This window comes from Chiroxiphia lanceolata, chromosome 4 (assembly GCF_009829145.1).
Source record: "Chiroxiphia lanceolata isolate bChiLan1 chromosome 4, bChiLan1.pri, whole genome shotgun sequence".
Lineage (NCBI taxonomy): Eukaryota > Metazoa > Chordata > Aves > Passeriformes > Pipridae > Chiroxiphia > Chiroxiphia lanceolata.
The window spans coordinates 8,245,966-8,252,447 of record NC_045640.1 but is presented as its reverse complement, the minus strand read 5'-3'; the positions used below and the strand labels follow the sequence as shown (position 1 = coordinate 8,252,447).

Sequence of the window (6,482 nt, the reverse complement as noted above, 5' to 3'; positions counted from 1 at the left end):
TGAGAAAAGCACTATAGGGTTGTATAGAGTGCAAAAGCTGAGAGGACAGTGATGAAGAACAGAAGCAAAACCTGCTAATGCTGTTTGAAATAAAAGTGGGTTTAATTTTAATGATAAAATTTGACAGCCTAGATAAGTAAGCAAGCCAAAGTAAGCATTTCCCAGGAACACAATTTCGGCTTGGACTCCACATTGCAATGTTAGCTCGGGTATCTATCGCAGCATACTGTCTTGTAATTCAGCAAAACCTCACAGGGCAAAGAGGTAAATTCACCTGAAACACTTGTGGGTCAAAGGAAAGGTGGGTGAAACACAATTCCATGTGCAAACACAGTGGAACAGGTTGCAGAAGGCTGGAACAACAGATGGTTGTCAAAGGGACGAGAAGAGCTTTGTTAACAGTTACCACGAATCAGAAATACCTGTACCCCGGTAACGTTGGGCCTGTGGGCAACAGTAAACCCGGGGTTTGGTTTCTCATGACGTGAAGGATTATGCACCCACACAAAGCAGCCTCTGCCCCGACAAGTGCACAGTGCAATTGTTGTCCAAACACATCCCACTTCCTCGTCACGGCTGACTCAGAGCTGCTTCTGAGAAACTCCCAGAGGAACATCTTCTTGTGGAGTAAGAAGCAGACGTGGGTAATTTTTTCCAGGCCTCCATTTTGAGGGGCGAGGGCAGGGCGGCATCCCTCTGGGTACCCGGGTAACGGGGGGATGGAGGTGAGGTGTTTTTCCAGGGGATCTGCCTGGCAGCGGCCGGCGGAGGGAAGCAGGGAGCAGGCAAGCAGAGGGCAGTGTAACCACATGGACGCAGCGCCGGGAATACCCGGGAAAGGAACACGAGTACCGGGACCTGCACAGGGCGGTGGGGGGGGTGTTCCTGGCGGTCATTCCCGGGGGTCATTCCCGGTTCCTCCGCACCGGGCCTGGCTGTGAAAGGCAGATTTACATCACGCCTTCGTTCTAAAAAAAAAAAAACAAACAACCCAACAGAATTAGAGCTTAGTTTGGGTAAGAGTTTAGCAATGAGATGCTTCAGGGATGATAACTTGTTTTCTCAATGGGGAATTCTGCGTGTAAAAAAACTGACTATACAGGATGAAGCCAAACCCCTTGCCAAAGCTATTGACAAGGATCATGGAAGCAGATGAACCATAATTTCCCATTACATGCACTAGAATTCGCAGTTCAAGGCCAGGAGCAAAACGAGCACAAGCAGAGAGTGTTCCACGAGCCACGAGGAAAAGAAGAAGAATTAGGAGAAGGAGGAGGAAGAAGAGGAGGAAGAGGAATTGGAAGAGGAGGATGCAGAAGGAGGAGGAAGAGGAGGGCTGGGAAGAGCAGGAGGACGATGCGCGTACCCTCTGCGGCTCCATCCGGGCACGAGATGACGTCATCGCCCAGCACCCTCTGTCCCTCCACACGCGCCGGGCCTAGCCAATGAGAACTGGGCGCACCGCCGCAAAGCCTCCTGGGGGCTGTAGTCTCTCCCTGCCCCGCCCCGCAGCTGCGCGCCCCCGCCACGACCAGGGCAGCGCCCCGCCCCCCGCCCCCTTTTTGGGCGGGGCCAGACGGCCCCACCGGCCAATGGCGGGGCGGGTCAGGGTTCGGCGGGCGGGCGGCGCGGCCAATGGGCGCGGGTGGGCGGTGGAGGGGGCGTGGCCGGCGGTGTTTTGTTCGGTTGCCATTGAGCCGCCCGGGCCATAACGCGCGGGGGAGGCGGCGCGGCCGCGCAGGTACCGCCGGTGCCGCGGGGTGGGCGGGTATGGGTCACGGGGCCGGGGGGGGTGTCAGTTCAACGAGCGCGGCCGGTGGGTGCCGACAGCCGCCCGGGTGACGGGTAACAGCCGTGTCGGCAACAGCCGGACGGGTAACAGGTAACAATTAACAGGTAACAGCCCCACAGGTACCAGCCATCCAGGCGGCAGTGCCGGGCGGAGGGGAGGCGGCCCAGCCGGCCCCGGACCCGCTCGCAGAGCCCCCGTGGGCACCGCGCAGCTCCGGGCGGGCAGGGCGGCGAGCGCGGCCCGGGGGGACCCTGCGGGGCGGGGGTGTCCCCCCGGGGCTGCGGGGCTGCGGGCCACCCGTCCCTTCCGCTACACCGGTATAGCGGCGTGGATGTTGGATATTCTGTTGTTGTTGTCGGCGCTCGGCGCGGGCCGCGCTCCCCCCGCACGGCGGGGCTGCTGCCGGGAGCTTGAGGCGGCGGCGGCCCCACCGGGAGGGAGAAAACCTCAACCCCCCCCCCCCCCCAAAAAAAAATAACCAAAAAAACCCCTCAACTTATCAGGTTTAATGGTGCCGCTCGGGGCGGGATCCGGGCACACGGGTGGGACACACGGCCGTGTGTCCCTGGGCCCGGCCTGCCCCGGCCGTGCGGGGAAGGGAAGGGATGGCATGGGAAGGGATGGTGCGATCTCCGCACCCGGCGGGGCTCGGACATTCCTTTGTGCCGCTGCCCTGCACTCACATGTCTGCAGGCACGTCCCCCCGCGATTTTGAGGCGATTCCCCCCCCTCTGGCTCAAGGATAGAGTTACCTTCGACTAGGTGCGTGTTTTCCCACAATAGCCGCCTTCCATAGTGGTTCTTGGATGGTAGCGGAGGTTATTTTCTTCCTTCCCCCCGCCCCTCAAGCAGTAGGAAAGTTGATTCTAGTTTATGGCCCCCGAAGTGTAAGGACCAGTTGGGCTCAGTGAGCGAGTGAATGGGGTTATTGTGTTGTTCCAGCTTTTCTAAGGGCAGTAACGTGGCTTTGTTCTGGTTATTTGGCTTATTAAATATTTTCTGGCCTGCAAGAAGGCTGAATAGAAACGTGGTCTTGAGATTCTGGGTGTTCTTTCGGGAGGTCGCTTTAGGTCTTGTGGAGGATCCTCAGGGTTGGCCTTGAGTCAGGGATCTGAACTCCCGGGATCGGGATCAGCAAGTTCGGGTGTTTTCCCCTTTGGAGAAATGACATCTCCACCACAGGGTTCAGAAACCAGAAATCGGGCTTTGGAGCAGCACCTCAGCTTTGGGGTTGCAGGGCTGAGAGGGGCTGGGTGGTTCAGAACCAAGAAGTCCCTGAATTGTAATGTGCGTACCCAATCCTAGGCCTTGGGATCAGTTGAGCCAGCTGGTCAAATCCATTTTCTGGTTCGCTGTGCTTACATTAAAATTAGCTCCTGAGAACAGTTATTTTGCAGCCTTTACTGTTGCACTGGCTCCCGTTCATATGCCTGACTGATAGGAAATATTTTTGTCAAAACCGTTACTGGCAAGAACCAGTGAGTTTGTGTATCTTGTGGCAAGCTGAAACATCCCTGGATGTGTTTTAATTGTGAAGAGTCTGCTTGCTTCGAGTCTGGCTTATGAAACCCGGAATACAATGTTTGCTGAATAGCACAAACTTTCCTGATGAAGCATGTGACTTGATCTGGTTTTATTGGAGGTGCAGGGTACGTGTTCAAGCCCAAAGAGCTTGTGAGCTTCTGAAAATGCCTGAAAGAGTTGCACTCGGAGTCAGAAGGCTAAATCATACATTTCAAGTAGATCTTAATAAGCTGGTGGAACTCCTAACTAGAAAATGTGTTTACTGCTCATTCATTTTGCATTTCTGGGAAACACTGTTGGTATTAATATGTCTGCTATTTTTATTTATCCCTATTTTTTGCATCAGTAGCAAGATGTTATTCTTTATCATATGAAAGTACGTGCTGCCTGTTAGACAGACTTAAAATACTGATCTGCAAGATCATCCCCCTAATGATATGATATCCTTTTGGGATGTTCCTGTGGTAATCTGGCAGTCCTCTAGTGGCCTTTACCTGCCAGTGCGTAGCCTGTAGTTATTGTCTCTTTAACTGGAGAATTAAAGTTGATTCAGTAATTGTAAAGGGATATTTTAAATTTGGGAAAGTTAAATTTCCCTACTTCCATTTGAAAAGCTATTTTTCTGCAGGGTGCTATGATTCAGAAGAATGAGGAGGCTGAAAGGAGAATTATTTATATTTGCAACCATTGTGTTAAACTTTGGTAGTAGAGGTATAAAACTGTATTTATGAAAATATGGTGGACAGATAAACTGGAAGCCTAACTGTACTGAGAAGACTGCAATTTATTGCATGGATTGCTTTATTTAAAACAAAACCTTGAAGGATTTATTCTTTCCTTTAGGAATTCCTTGAGAGTCTGGTAGCCATTACTGTGGCTCCCTTTTTTAAGATCCTTCTTTTCCCTTCTCTGTTCTTTCTCCCCCTTCCTCTGTTGCCTCCCCCCAGTCTACATTCCTTTGTGTTAACAGTGATGATGGCAGTTCTAGTCACCTCCTGTGGTTTGATAGATTATTCCCTTTAGAAACATGGTGTACTTAAAACTTTCCAAACACAATTCTTTCCTCGCTCCTCCACTTTTTGGTGCTGGCTTTGAGTTCTGTTCTAAGAATTTGTCCTCTCTGGTTCTGCTTTGAGTTTTCTTAAATGCTAGCAAGAAGTCTAGTTAAACCTTTAGTGGAAAATCTTAGTATTTATGTTATGATTTACATTTCTTTTTGTGTATGTTTATGGTCATAGTACAAACAGAAATTTTACCTTTTGACAACAATGAGTTTCTCTCTCCCCTGCAAGCTTGCAGGTTTTGTGCTTTCTTTTTAGACAAAACTTTGTTTGCTTTAAACTTTCATTTTTATTTTTATGAAATAAACTTCTTGGACTATTTTTAGATTAGTACATTCTTGAGATCTGATCATTATGTAAGAATGATCTTGCAGGTAAACGTTCATAGGACTTTGTCTTTGGTCTTACATAATCTACATATAAACTTAAATTTTGAAATAGAGTACCTGCAACTTTTGTTGTAGATATTGTAACTAACATAATCTTACTGGGGACGGTGGAACTACTCACAGAAACCTGTGAAGGGCTTTATGAGCGCTCTTGAAGGAGGGGTTAATGAGCAGAAGCAAGCCCTGTTCATTAATTCTAGGGAAGAAATTCATGGCTAGGAACACAGGTACTTGAAATCAGGGCAGCATCTGATACTTTCTTGGTAGGTAAGTTTCAATCTCTTGACTCTGTACACCTGCAAGGGAGCTATTTGTGTTGACAATGTGGTTTTTTGTATATTATAAAGTTTGTGTCCTTAAGGTCTTAGCACTGAAGTATTGCAGTCCAGTGATAGATACAGAGTCTGTATAAAAAAAAAAATCTTCACTTTGTTGGTTTCTCTGAACTGTAAACACTGTTAGGGGATTGAGACAGTCATATTTTCTGGAAAATGGTTTTCTTTAAGGATTTTCTTCTCCCTCAAGAGGAGGTCTGTAAAAATAAAGGGGGGGGGAGTGGCATAATTTTAATTCCTTTTTAGGCTGCTCTACAAATTTTTCTGTTATCCAGCTGGGTATTGTGGTACTGTTGAGTATAGAAAAATCAAGGTAACTGTCAGCTCTTTAATATAGCCATTTCTACATTTTGTGCTGTTGTGGCTTTTTTGTTTGGTCAGTTTGGGGAATAGTGTCATCAACAAGCTGGCAAGAGGCTGCTCAGCTAACTGCTAATGCTTTGCAGTGGGCGTAAATAACTTCTGAAGGCCGTGTTTCTGCTAATTTTTAGGTTGAGGGGAGGAAGTAGGCAGGGTTGTTACTAAATGCATTATCTGGGTTATGGCTCTCAGTTTACTGACAGCACTATATGTTTTTTTAAGCAAACAGTTGAATATCATGCTTTAGATAATATAAACTGTTTCAGTTAGGAAATTTACTGAGTTATAAAACCAAACCTAATATAATTTGCTTTCTGCTGTCTGAACTTGATTGTATTTTAGTGAAATTCTTACTGTCGCATTTTGCTTGTTGGATATTAACAGTAAGATCAAGGCTTCTGGCATTACTGCTCTGAATTTGATATGACAACATTGTTTTAAGTTCCTGTGAAAATTAAACTGTAGGAAAATGTTGGGAAAAATTCTATCAGTGATATATCAAATATATCAAATTTATCAAAGTGCAGGCCCAGAGCTTTGGACATCCAGGGCCAGTGATGGAAGCCGCTCTTCAATCTGTGTGTGTCTGTCTGTACAGACAGAGATAAGAGTGTGAAATCAAACAGTATTTTTGCTTAGGGCTGTCATTACAAATGTCATTTGCAAAACTGACTCAGTATATCAAGACCTACATGTCATTGTGGGGAAGGCATCTGAGATGGAAAAAAGCTGTTCCTGCATTTGCTGAGCTTTAAAATTGGAACCCAGCTGGTACAGGAAATAGTTGAAGAAATAACTGCAGCACCACTGTCTATACCTTTACTTCTGTGCTTTAACCTCAACTCTGTGATGCTGGAAGATAGGATCTGAATTCCTTTTTTTCTAAAGAATACTTGTTTTTCCTTAACACTCCCCTCATCCAGCTAGCCTTGACAGCTGGCTTACCTTTTTTTTTTTTTTAATTCACTTCGCTTTTCTTGGGTTATGAAAGATCACCTTTTTAATTTGTCAATTTCTACAT

General features: G+C 47.4%; 1 protein-coding gene across 6 annotated transcripts in view; it reads left to right on the top strand.

Annotated features, from left to right (window-relative positions):
* The first annotated feature begins 1,644 nt into the window (after positions 1-1,644).
* The window catches only part of FAM53A (family with sequence similarity 53 member A), a 70,772-nt gene continuing 65,934 nt past the window's right edge, over positions 1,645-6,482 (top strand). For 2 of the 6 annotated variants that reach the window (XM_032685773.1, XM_032685768.1), the window contains exon 1: positions 1,645-1,741. The gene's annotated coding sequence lies outside the window, so the exon portion shown is untranslated. Of the gene's footprint in view, positions 1,742-1,796; positions 1,897-2,000; positions 2,110-6,482 lie in introns of those variants that run through there. The other 4 variants (XM_032685772.1, XM_032685767.1, XM_032685769.1 and 1 more) reach the window with 3 other exon arrangements.